The 12783-nt window shown below is 36.5% G+C and overlaps 1 long non-coding RNA gene across 2 annotated transcripts; it reads right to left on the bottom strand.

The window, feature by feature from the left end:
- Positions 1–3143: 3143 nt before the first annotated feature.
- Positions 3144–10957, bottom strand: LOC110466169. 2 transcript variants are annotated; one of them, XR_002464708.1, is made up of 3 exons: positions 10590–10957; positions 9793–9894; positions 3144–3254 (listed from the first exon to the last, which is right to left on the bottom strand). It is a non-coding gene; the product is annotated as an uncharacterized LOC110466169 (long non-coding RNA). The 2 variants fall into 2 exon arrangements; XR_002464709.1 differs by lacking the exon at positions 3144–3254 and adding an exon at positions 4536–4646.
- Positions 10958–12783: the final 1826 nt, after the last annotated feature.

Raw genomic sequence — 12783 nt, 5'->3', positions numbered from 1 at the left:
ACATGTCGCAATCATCACTTACTCAATATTGAATATTTTAAAGTTGTATAAGTAATGCAGGTGTAAATATCAACCTGTTGTCTGAATCAACTTTCCAGAACTTTCCGTTCACTCTTTCCATACTCGATACATTTGACTCTGTGTTGTTTGTGCGTTCTATGGTTCATTGTATCGAGATACCCGGTGTGAGCGAGTATAAAAGTGGAGACCAGCCAACATTGTATCGAGATACCCGGTGTGAGCGTGTTTAAAAGTGGAGACCAGCCAAAGCTCAATAAATTGGCAGGTAAACTATCGGCTGGATTGGTCCTGGAGTATGCTTAAGCTCACCTAGGGCAAGTGAGCTTATTTCATGTGCGAAGTCCTTGGTAATTAAGTACTTGGGATGGAGTGTTATTTTTAGTTTCTTTATATCAATGACCTTGACCTTCTTTCAAGGTCACAGCATTTCAAGTTCCATAACTATAGTATACATACTTGGATACGATAAGAACAATTGTTCTATAGAAAATGCTTTGATGTAATCATTTTTCTTGCATGCTAGACCGCGATATCCGCATTTCCGGCGGTGCTGGAAAATTCTATCCGATCCTCGGGTCTAGATCGCTAACACGCGCATGCTGGCGGGGGAATCATTATTCGTGACGTCATTTTATGACGTTTTTGGGTAAGTCAGGGGCATTGACGTTACTTACAATTGACATCCGGGCTTCATATGCAAATGAGAATTGTGCAGACATTTTACAACTTTACTAGAAGAGCAGCTGTTTTTACGGGTTGAAGGTAATAAGCAAGAAATAGAATCCATCCGTGATGTGAGGTAAGGATAAGGTTACTCAAACCCTCGGGATAAAATATTGAGAAAAAGTCCCTCGGCAAAGCCTCGGGTCTCCTGCTCAATATTGTATCCCTTGGCTTTGAATAATAGAATCAGTCATCCCCTTTGGGATGAGATAGGGGAATCTCAACCCGAGGGGGAAGATTCTTATGTTGCCAAATACGAGGCTTTGCCGAGTGTTTGGCAACTTAAGAATCTTTCCTCGTGGGTTGAGATTCCCCTATCTTACCCACAAGGGGGTGAATGCTTTTTTTCCCTTACCCTGTTTTCCCAATGTGTATCAACCCTAGGGTGAGACAAGGAGATCTCACACCGGTAAAAGTGCGGATACACCTGTCCAGGGTAAGATAATAACCTTATCAATACCTCACATCAGGGATGGATTCTATGAATATGACACATTTTTATATTTTATCATATAATAGCCATAGCACGTATTATTCTTTGTTTTCATACGAAATTCTCAAATCGCTTTGGTCGAATTTTCATATTTACATTACTGCAATTGTGTGTTTTCAATTTTGAATTTGTATTTTTGTTTGTTTGTTTTTGCAAAAACATCGCAATATGTGATTGATTAGGATTAGTTTTGTTGAAAATGACTTCAAAAATATTTCTAAACAATGAGAATGGCAATGTTATTTTTTAACTCGTTGTTACTTTTTATCTTGAATATATATAGAAATATGCGGCCATCATAATGAGTGCCGAGCGAGTGTCCTGCGAGATTTTCGCGCGCCCAGCAGTTCATTAAATTTTTCTCTTGATTATTCCTTGTCATTCATATAGGATATTCAAGTTTATCAATTACAGAGGCTTTTGGACGTAGTGCAAGGGAAGCGACTCGTACAGAACTACAAGTATTTTGAATGATCATTATGTTTACTATCGACAACAACAAACATTTCTACCCTTGTTTATTATCGATCTTTTAAACTTCACTACAATGCCGAGGTCCGGACAATGACAACGAGGGAGAGATACTGTGGGATGTCGCTCGGTTTCCGCTGCCATAGATGTACGTTGTCGTCCTTAGGTAACGGGAAGTAGATACTTCCAGGCCACCATGCAGATGTGAAAATTGTCAAAATGTGCACTGCTGTGTGAAATGAAAGCCTGTTTAATTAATTATGTTCCCTGTCAGAATCTGATATTAAATGTCAGTTTGGTACTTTGTTGTTGAAGTTAAGAAGAGTGTTTGACTACTTACACCTGTCTGACAGTCAGAGTTTTATAACACAACTACATGTATATCCGATATGTGTTGATAACGACTATCGCACGTTTACAATTATAGAACATTAAACCTGTCTAATATCTAGTAACTAACGAATGATTAGAGTCTAACTAATTCAATTACAAGTACATCAAAGGGACATAACTCTAGGACAAAACTAAACCTATTATTATAATACCTCGGGAGTCACGGTGCGCAGAGAAGTAACGTGACAGCATAGTTGAGATATTGCTGTGTTTCATAGTTATATTACATTTGTGAGATTTTATTACTTTTTCATGAAAAAAATAATGCATCTACCCAAGGCATGCTGTCCACTACAATTTAAAGGTGTCCCCCGCCGAATATAGATATGGATCCCGGTGGTATCGATTTTCTTTAGTACCCGTGTGTAAACCCGTACAAGGAGAGTGAGGCCTGGACGATTTTCCTTGTGTCTCGTCAAATATGGACAATATATTCATGTTCAATTTGAAGTGTGGTTTCGTGTTTGCTAATCAACCGACTTGGCGATTAAAGTAAAGATCGAAGTAGATATATTTTAAAGAAACTTGGTAAGGTATTACATTAACCGTTAGAGCTGTAATTTTATTGACACTTCAGTACAATACATGCAGCCGAAAGTATTTATATATTCTCTTTATATCTCCTATTGATATCAAATAATTTAAATAAAAAATAATAATAATAATAATTCGAGGTTGTTATATGCCGCTTTATCACAACCTAGTTCGAAGGTCGTCGCAAAGCGGTTCACAAATTATTATCCGTGGTTATAGGGCGTTTGCAACCAGTCAATATCTGTCTCAACTCCCTGGGGAGCATACAACCAGTGCTGCCATTTCAGCACTCACAGCTAGCATTCTATAATTCTAGCACTACCCAACCACATACGTATTTGCAGCTGAGTAGACTGGTACAAGCGGAGTAAAGTATCTTGCTCAAAGATACAACACAGTGCCGTGCCGTGACGCGAACCCGCAACCCTTCGGTCACGAGCCCGGCGTCCTACCACTAGATTACCGTACCTCCGTTATTTAAATGAATCAATAAACAAAACAACACATGTTTAAAACAATGTAACTATATTCTATTCGAAAATCTAACAGCCAGTAGAATATCCTGTGACATTGAGCCAGGCCAAAACCCCTCGTTGTACTGTCGGTAGGTAATCCGTGTCTGAAACAAAAAACAACAACTGAGGAACAGACATCTTACGAGAATAGAAAGGTTAAACTACCAATACCAATATAGTAAGGTAAAACTACCAATACCAATATAGCAGGGTACAACTACAAATACCAATATAGTAGGGAAAAACTACCACTACCAATATAGTAGGGTAAAACGACCAATACCAATATAGAAGGGTACAACTACCAATACGAATATAGCAGGGTACAACTAAAAATCCAAATATAGTAGGGTATAACTACTAATACAAATATAGTAGGGTACAACTAACTACTAATACCAATATAGCAGGGTTCAACTACCAATATAGCAGGGTACATCTACCAATATAGTAGGGTAAAACTAACAATACCAATATAGTAGGGTACATCTACCAATACCAATATAGCGAGGTAAAACTCCCAATACCAATATAGCAGGGGACAACTACCAATATCAATATAGTAAGGTAAAACTACCAATAACAACATAGTAGGGTTCAACTACCAATACCAATAATGTAGGGTATATCTACCAATACCAATATAGCAGGTTACATCTCCCAATACCAATATAGCAGGTTACATCTCCCAATACCAATATAGCAGGGTAGAACTACCAATACCAATATAATAGGGTACAACTACCAATATAGTAGGGTACATCTACCAATACCAATATAGCAGGTTACATCTCCCAATACCAATATAGCAGGTTACATCTCCCAATACCAATATAGCAGGTTACATCTCCCAATACCAATATAGCAGGGCACAACTATCAATATAGTAGGGCACAACTACTAATACCAATATAGTAGGGTAAAACTGCCAATACCAATATAGTAAGGTAGAACTACCAATACCAATATAGCAGACTACAACTACCAATACCAATAAAGCAGGGTATAACTACAAATACCAATAGAGTAAGGTAAAACTACCAATAACAACATAGTAGGGTTCAACTACCGATACCAATATAGCAGGGTATAACTACCAATATAGTAGGGCACAACTACCAATACCAATACCAATATCAATATAGCAGGGTACAGCTACCAATACGAATATAGTAAGGTAAAACTACAAATACCAATATAGTAAGGTACAACTACCAATACCAAAATAGCAGGGTACAACTACCGTAAAGTATCTTTCTCAAAGATACAACACAGTGCCGTGCCGTGACGCGAACCCGCAACCCTTCGGTCACGAGCCCGGCGTCCTACCACTAGATTACCGTACCTCCGTTATTTAAATGAATCAATAAACAAAACAACACATGTTTAAAACAATGTAACTATATTCTATTCGAAAATCTAACAGCCAGTAGAATATCCTGTGACATTGAGCCAGGCCAAACCCCCTCGTTGTACTGCCGGTAGGTAATCCGTGTCTGAAACAAAAAACAACAACTGAGGAACAGACATCTTACGAGAATAGAAGGGTTAAACTACCAATACCAATATAACAGGGGACAACTACCAATAAAGTAAGGTACAACTACCAATGCCAATATAGCAGGGTACAAATACCAATATAGAAGGGTACAACTATCAATATCAATATAGCAGGGTACAACCCCCAATACCAATATAGTAAGGAACAACTACCAATACCAATATACAAGGGTACAACTACCAATACAAATATAGTAAGGTAAAACTACCAAAACCAATATAGCAGACTACAACTACCAATACCAAGTAGGGTACAACTACCAAACCCAATATAGCAGGGTACAAATACCAATATAGAAGGGTACAACTATCAATATCAATATAGCAGGGTACAGCTACCAATACGAATATAGTAAGGTAAAACTACCAATAACAACATAGTAGGGTTCAACTACCGATACCAATATAGCAGGGTACAACTAGCAATATAGCAGGGTACAACTAAAAATCCAAATATAGTAGGGTATAACTACTAATACAAATATAGTAGGGTAAAACTAACAATACCAATATAGTAGGGTACATCTACCAATACCAATATAGTCGGGTATAACTACCAATACCAATATACAAGGGTACAACTACCAATATAGAAGGGGACAACTACCAATATAAAATGGTACAACTACCAATATAGTACGGCACAACTACCAATATAGTAGGGTAAAACGACCAATACCAATATAGAAGGGTAAAACTACCAATACCACTATAGTAGGGTAAAACTACAAATACCAATATAGTAGGGTATAACTACTAATACAAATATAGTAGGGTACAACTAACTACTAATACCAATATAGCAGGGTTCAACTACCAATATAGCAGGGTACATCTACCAATATAGTAGGGTAAAACGACCAATACCAATATAGAAGGGTAAAACTACCAATACACAACTACTAATACCAATATAGTAGGGTAAAACTAACAATACCAATATAGTAGGGTGAAACTACCAATACCAATATAATAGGGTACAACTACCAATACAAATATAGTAAGGTAAAACTCCCAATCCCAATATAGCAGGGTACAACTAAAAATCCAAATATAGTAGGGTATAACTACTAATACAAATATAGTAGGGTAAAACTACAAATACCAATATAGTAGGGTGAAACTACCAATACCAATATAACAGGGGACAACTACCAATATAAAATGGTACAACTACCAATACCAATGTAGTAGGGTACAACTATCAATTCCAATATAGCAGGGCACCACGACCAATACCAATATAGAAGGGTACAACTATCAATATCAATATAGCAGGGTACAGCTACCAATACGAATATAGTAAGGTAAAACTACCAAAACCAATATAGTAAGGTAAACCTACCAATACCAATATAGTAGTGTAAAACTACCAATACCAATATAGAAGGGTACAACTATCAATATCAATATAGCAGGGTACAACTAAAAATCCAAATATAGTAGGGTATAACTACTAATACAAATATAGTAGGGTACAACTACCAATATAGCAGGGTACCACTATCAATATAGTAGGGTACAACTACTAATACCAATTTAGCAGGGAACAACTACCAATACGAATATAGCAGGGTACAACTAGCAATATAGCAGGGTACAACTATCCATATAGTAGGGTACAACTACCAATACGAATATAGCAGGGTACAACTAGCAATATAGCAGGGTACAACTACCGTAAAGTATCTTGCTCAAAGATACAACACAGTGCCGTGCCGTGACGCGAACCCGCAACCCTTCGGTCACGAGCCCGGCGTCCTACCACTAGATTACCGTACCTCCGTTATTTAAATGAATCAATAAACAAAACAACACATGTTTAAAACAATGTAACTACATTCTATTCGAAAAGCTAACAGCCAGTAGAATATCCTGTGAAATTGAGCCAGGCCAAACCCCCTCGTTGTACTGTCGGTAAGTAATCCGTGTCTGAATCAAAAAACAACAACTGAGGAACAGACGTCTTACGAGAATAGAAAGGTTAAATTACCAATACCAATATAGTAGGGTAAAACTACCAATACCAATATAGAAGGGTACAACTACCAATATCAATATAGCAGGGTACAACTACCAATACCAATATAGTAAGGTACAACTACCAATACCAATATAGTAAGGAACAACTACCAATACCAATATAGCAGGGTAAAACTACCAATACCAATATAACAGGGTACAACTACCAATACAAATATAGCAGGATACAACTACCAATACCAATATAGTAAGGTAAAACTACCAATACCAATATAGTAGGGTGAAACTACCAATACCAATATCGTAGGGTAAAACTACCAATACCAATATAGTAGGGTACAACTACCAATACCAATATAGCAGGGTAAAACTACCAATACCAATATAATAGGGTAAAACTACCAATACCAATATAGTAGGGTATAACTACCAATACCAATATAGCAGGGTATAACTACCAATACCAATATAGTAGGGTACAACTACCAATACCAATATCGTAGGGCAAAACTACCAATACCAATATAGTAAGGTAAAACTTCCAATACCAATATAGTAGGGTAAAACTACCAATGCCAATATAGTAGGGTACAACTACCAATACCAATATAGTAAGGTACAACTACCAATGCCAATATAGCAGGGTACAACTACCAATGTCAATGTAATACGGTACAACTACAAATATCAATATAGTAGGGTTCAACTATCAATACCAAAATAGCAGGGTACAACTACCAATATCAATAAAGTAGGGTTCAACTACCAGTACCAATATTATACGGAACAACTACCAATACCAATATAGTAAGGTACAACTACCAATGCCAATATAGCAGGGGACAACTACCAATGTCAATGTAATACGGTACAACTACAAATATCAATATAGTAGGGTTCAACTATCAATACCAATATAGCAGGGTACAACTACCAATATCAATATAGCAGGGTACAACTACCAATACCAATAATGTAGGGTATATCTACCAATACCAATATAGTAAGGTACAACTACCAATGCCAATATAGCAGGGGACAACTACCAATGTCAATGTAATACGGTACAACTACCAATATCAATATAGTAGGGTACAACTACCAATACCAATATACCAGGGTACAACTACAAATACCAATATAGTAGGGTAAAACTACCAATACCAGTATAGTAGGGTAAAACTACCAATACCAATATAGCAGGGTAAAACTACCAATACCAATATAATAGGGTAAAACTACCAATACCAATATAGTAGGGTATAACTACCAATACCAATATAGCAGGGTACAACTACCAATATCAATATAGCAGGGTACAACTACCAATACCAATAATGTAGGGTATATCTACCAATACCAATATAGTAAGGTACAACTACCAATGCCAATATAGCAGGGGACAACTACCAATGTCAATGTAATACGGTACAACTACAAATATCAATATAGTAGGGTTCAACTATCAATACCAATATAGCAGGGTACAACTACCAATAACAATATAGCAGGGTACAACTACCAATACCAATAATGTAGGGTATATCTACCAATACCAATATAGTAAGGTACAACTACCAATGCCAATATAGCAGGGTACAACTACCAATGTCAATGTAATACGGTACAGCTACCAATATCAATATAGTAGGGTTCAACTATCAATACCAATATAGCAGGGTACAACTACCAATATCAATATAGCAGGGTACAACTACCAATACCAATAATGTAGGGTATATCTACCAATACCAATATAGTAAGGTACAACTACCAATACCAATATAGTCTACCAATACCAATATAGTAGGGTAAAACTACCAACACCAATATAACAGGGTACAACTACCAATACCAATATCGTAGGGTAAAACTACCAATACCAATATAGTAAGGTAAAACTTCCAATACCAATATAGTAGGGTAAAACTACCAATGCCAATATAGTAGGGTACAACTACCAATACCAATATCGTAGGGCAAAACTACCAATACCAATATAGTAAGGTAAAACTTCCAATACCAATATAGTAGGGTAAAACTACCAATATCAATATAGTAGGGTAAAACTACCAATACCAATATAGCAGGGTACAACTACCAATATCAATATAGCAGGGTACAACTACCAATACCAATAATGTAGGGTATATCTACCAATACCAATATAGTAAGGTACAACTACCAATGCCAATATAGCAGGGTACAACTACCAATGTCAATGTAATACGGTACAACTACCAATATCAATATAGTAGGGTTCAACTATCAATACCAATATAGCAGGGTACAACTACCAATATCAATAAAGTAGGGTTCAACTACCAGTACCAATATTATACGGTACAACTACCAATACCAATATAGTAAGGTACAACTACCAATACCAATATTATACGGTACATATAGCAGGGTACAACTAACAATACCAATATAATAGGGTACAACTACCAATACCAATATAATACGGTACAACTACCAATATCAATATAGTAGGGTTCAACTACCAATACCAATATAGTAAGGTACAACTACCAATACCAATATAGTAGGGTACAACTACCAATACCAATATAGCAGACTACAACTACCAATACCAATATAGCAGGGTACAACTACCAATACCAATATAATAGGGTACAACTACCAATACCAATATAATACGGTGCAACTACCAATATCAATATAGTAGACTACAACTACCAATACAACTGTAGAAGGGTTCAAACACTTATACCAATAAGTAACTTAAGTAGACTCTACCATCCTTTTATTTAGATGAGTCCATTGTGGTCTACAGTGGTGAAAGGGTTAACTTAACTATGTGTTTTTGTTATTTTACAAATTACTTGTATATATTGTTATATCTACTTAAACACGTTTATCTCGACTTCCTGCTTATTACGAAGTCATATTTTTGTGTCCTCTCGTAAGGGATGTTCTCTTAGAAAGCAAAGTTTCAAACAATACAATATCGCAAATAACAAAAAAAAGTATCTCTTGAAGTTCGAAATAAACATGAATTGTTTTAGATTTCATTGTACATATGGTTTACGGAAAGTGCCGAAGGTTCCCGATTGATGATGACAACATACTGACCTTTGACCTGGTGCTCTTCGGTAGTGAGAACTGTCAGCAAGGATCATGCAATCAAATCCCTGGTACCATTGCAGAGGATGAAATAGATCACGGTAAGTCCGACTGTTGGTAAAGCGACATACGTTATAGAGCATCATTAATGTCAATAATAGGGACAACTATAGGAACTGAGGAGACGCCGAAACAAAAGGGTAAACAACACAACCCCCTCCCCTCCCCTCCCCCAACCCCACTCTGGTAAAGAGACATACTGTACGTTATAGAGCATCCTTAATGTCAATAATAGGGACAACTATAGGAACTGAGGAGACGCCGAAACAAAGGGGTAAACAACATAACCCCCTCCCCTCCCCCTCCCCTCCCCTACTTTAGGTGTTTTTTCTTGTTAATTAGTTCACAAATTATATATTATACTAAAATTAGATAATTACACAAAGCTTTTCAAACTTCTGGTCCAGGTCCATATAATCGTCTTATATTATAAAAAAAGGATAGTTGTTGGTATATCTAAATAACTCAAACCTTTGGATAGTCTGAGCTAGTCTTTGACGATGGTTTTCTTCACGATCATAAATATCTGCTATATTTATATTAATTCTCAAATTTAAGTAATTAATTTTTTTCCGATCCGAACAATCGCCAAACTGATTGTTTAAAAATAAGAAACGCAATAAAAAAAAATAAAAAAAATCTAAATGTTCAATTACATTTTCCTAAACAAAGAATAACAAACATTAGATATAAATCATTTATGTATAAAATATAAATAAAAAGAAGTAAAGACATGCGCTTCTTACCGCCGAGGAGGATGTAGTCTACGGTGGGACCGACGTTGTTACTGCCGGGTCTACTGATGGGAACAAACACCTCCCTGACAACGTTAGTGTTAGCCTGGTAATACACATCTTTTCTCCGATTATTCTGGGCGATGATGTACCCAATGGCACATACCAGAAGTGCAAAAAATAATTTGCTTTTCATTGTTTTGGAAATTTAATCACCAAGACTGGAGGTAAAACGACAAGACCGTGTCGTCACAATTGTCCAACAGCGAATGGTCGAATGATTCCTGGGCTGTCTTACGCTGTTATATCCGGAATGATAGGAGGCGAGGTGTTCCGAAAACAAGGAACCCTAATGTCGGCTGATTACATGTTGCAAGTGATCTCGTCAAACGAGAAAAGCGCCCGAGAGCCGGTCACGGTACAAATATAAACTATTCAGGACATGGCCCGGGGGTTTCTGTTGACCATGCGCCAATACCCGGAAATCTGTGTCGAGGAGAAGACGACAGGTGTGCATATTTTACCTGGTATGTGTAGCAATATTACGACAGATCCTTATCTGTACTGGTCACAACTAGGAATTGACCATTAACTGTTACGATACAGGCTCCAGACCAACATGCTAAAAGTGTGTAGCCAACTTATTTATATCACCGAGTCTTTAATTTTTGCAAAGTAGCAAAGTACACACAGCTTTCGGTATATACCTGGTAGTTCCCACCAAAAAATAATCATTCCTTAAATAACATCAAATACTTTTCGTGGCATAACTGCCATTTTTACAAGTACCAATTTTTGTGACTGTTTTCAATTCACGAACAGTGGTTGTCTGTTTTTTTTTTATTTGGTCTGAGAAATACTTGCAATATATATATATTTCGTTATTTTTCCTCCTGAACTAACAAGAAAACATGATTTTGATTAATGAGTGATTGACGGTATCTAGTGTAACTCATTAGTATATAGGGATTAGCTATCACGCGGACGCGGCAGTTGCTAAGGAAATCCGCCATCTTGGATCCAAGATAGGGCTTTAGCAACCACCTAAACTTACAATATAAAACTCACGGCATATTTACAATGTTTTCGAGTGTGGTATTAAATTGTGATGACCTTTTTTTCCTGTAGGAAGTGAGTGTGTCGGTGCTCTGGAAGGTGTTGGAGCAGGTGGTGTTGCGTCCTTGTTTGAACTAAAAATAAATGTTAACATGTAGACAATTTACAATAATACATTAGCTAACGGTATAATAAAAGAGTAAGGTTAGCGATTCTATTTGGACAATATACTTGCAGGGTAGTGTGCAATAACACTGACCGCTTGCACGTCGTTGGCTATGCTGCATTCTTTGCCGATGTTCTTTCCTAATGCGCTCCTTGTTGTTTGATATGTTTTTTCGTTCCTTCATGTACATATCTGTTTGGTTTTTATTGGTGTTGGTGGATGAAGTTGGATAGACTGTATAAGCTTGTCTTGTGATTCGATGATGAAGAGTGTGTCGTAAATGTCTGAGCTTGTCAGAGTCGTACGGGAAGCTGTAGATGACGTCACGGTCGTCGAACGTGACGTCACTATCATCGATCAATATCCGCTCTTTAGGATCCCCGTCCCTCCGCCTAAAAATGTAATGAGGCGTTTTTTTCTTTTTTTCTACGGCATCGCTATTGCATAACCAAATCATTTCTGAACAATAACCCATACCTTGCGGTAGTTTCTTCAGTATTTTTGGGATATTATGAAATTTCGATTTTTTATTTATTTTTATTTCAATGGAACAAAATGAAACAAAATACATTTTATTTGATGCAACAATGGTTTATTAGAAATATAACGCAAACAAAATAGTAACTATGTCAATATTGATGCACAAAACACAAAAAAACGAGTAATTTTCTGACAATAATACTAAAACAAAAAAAATGCCCGTTACATGAATCAGTAAAATTCCAAGTGCCAATGCAACACGTTCAGGACAACGAAAAGAAAATATAGGTGACAAAACATAAATATCTTGCGGACTTGCTTATTATACAAAACATTATACAGAAACAAAAAAAACTAAACAAAAAAGAGAGACAACTCTTACATTTGTACCAATGATATTAATACAATTTACAACATACAATATAAAACTTTTTTTTATATACGAAACTATAATACAGTAGGCATTACCAACCAAAATAATTACTTCAAATGTTATAACCAATA

Source organism: Mizuhopecten yessoensis, unplaced genomic scaffold, assembly GCF_002113885.1.
Source record: "Mizuhopecten yessoensis strain PY_sf001 unplaced genomic scaffold, ASM211388v2 scaffold11121, whole genome shotgun sequence".
NCBI classification, from domain to species: Eukaryota; Metazoa; Mollusca; class Bivalvia; order Pectinida; family Pectinidae; genus Mizuhopecten; species Mizuhopecten yessoensis.
The sequence above is the reverse complement of the archived record's forward strand: the minus strand, read 5'-3'. Positions and strand labels throughout refer to the sequence as shown.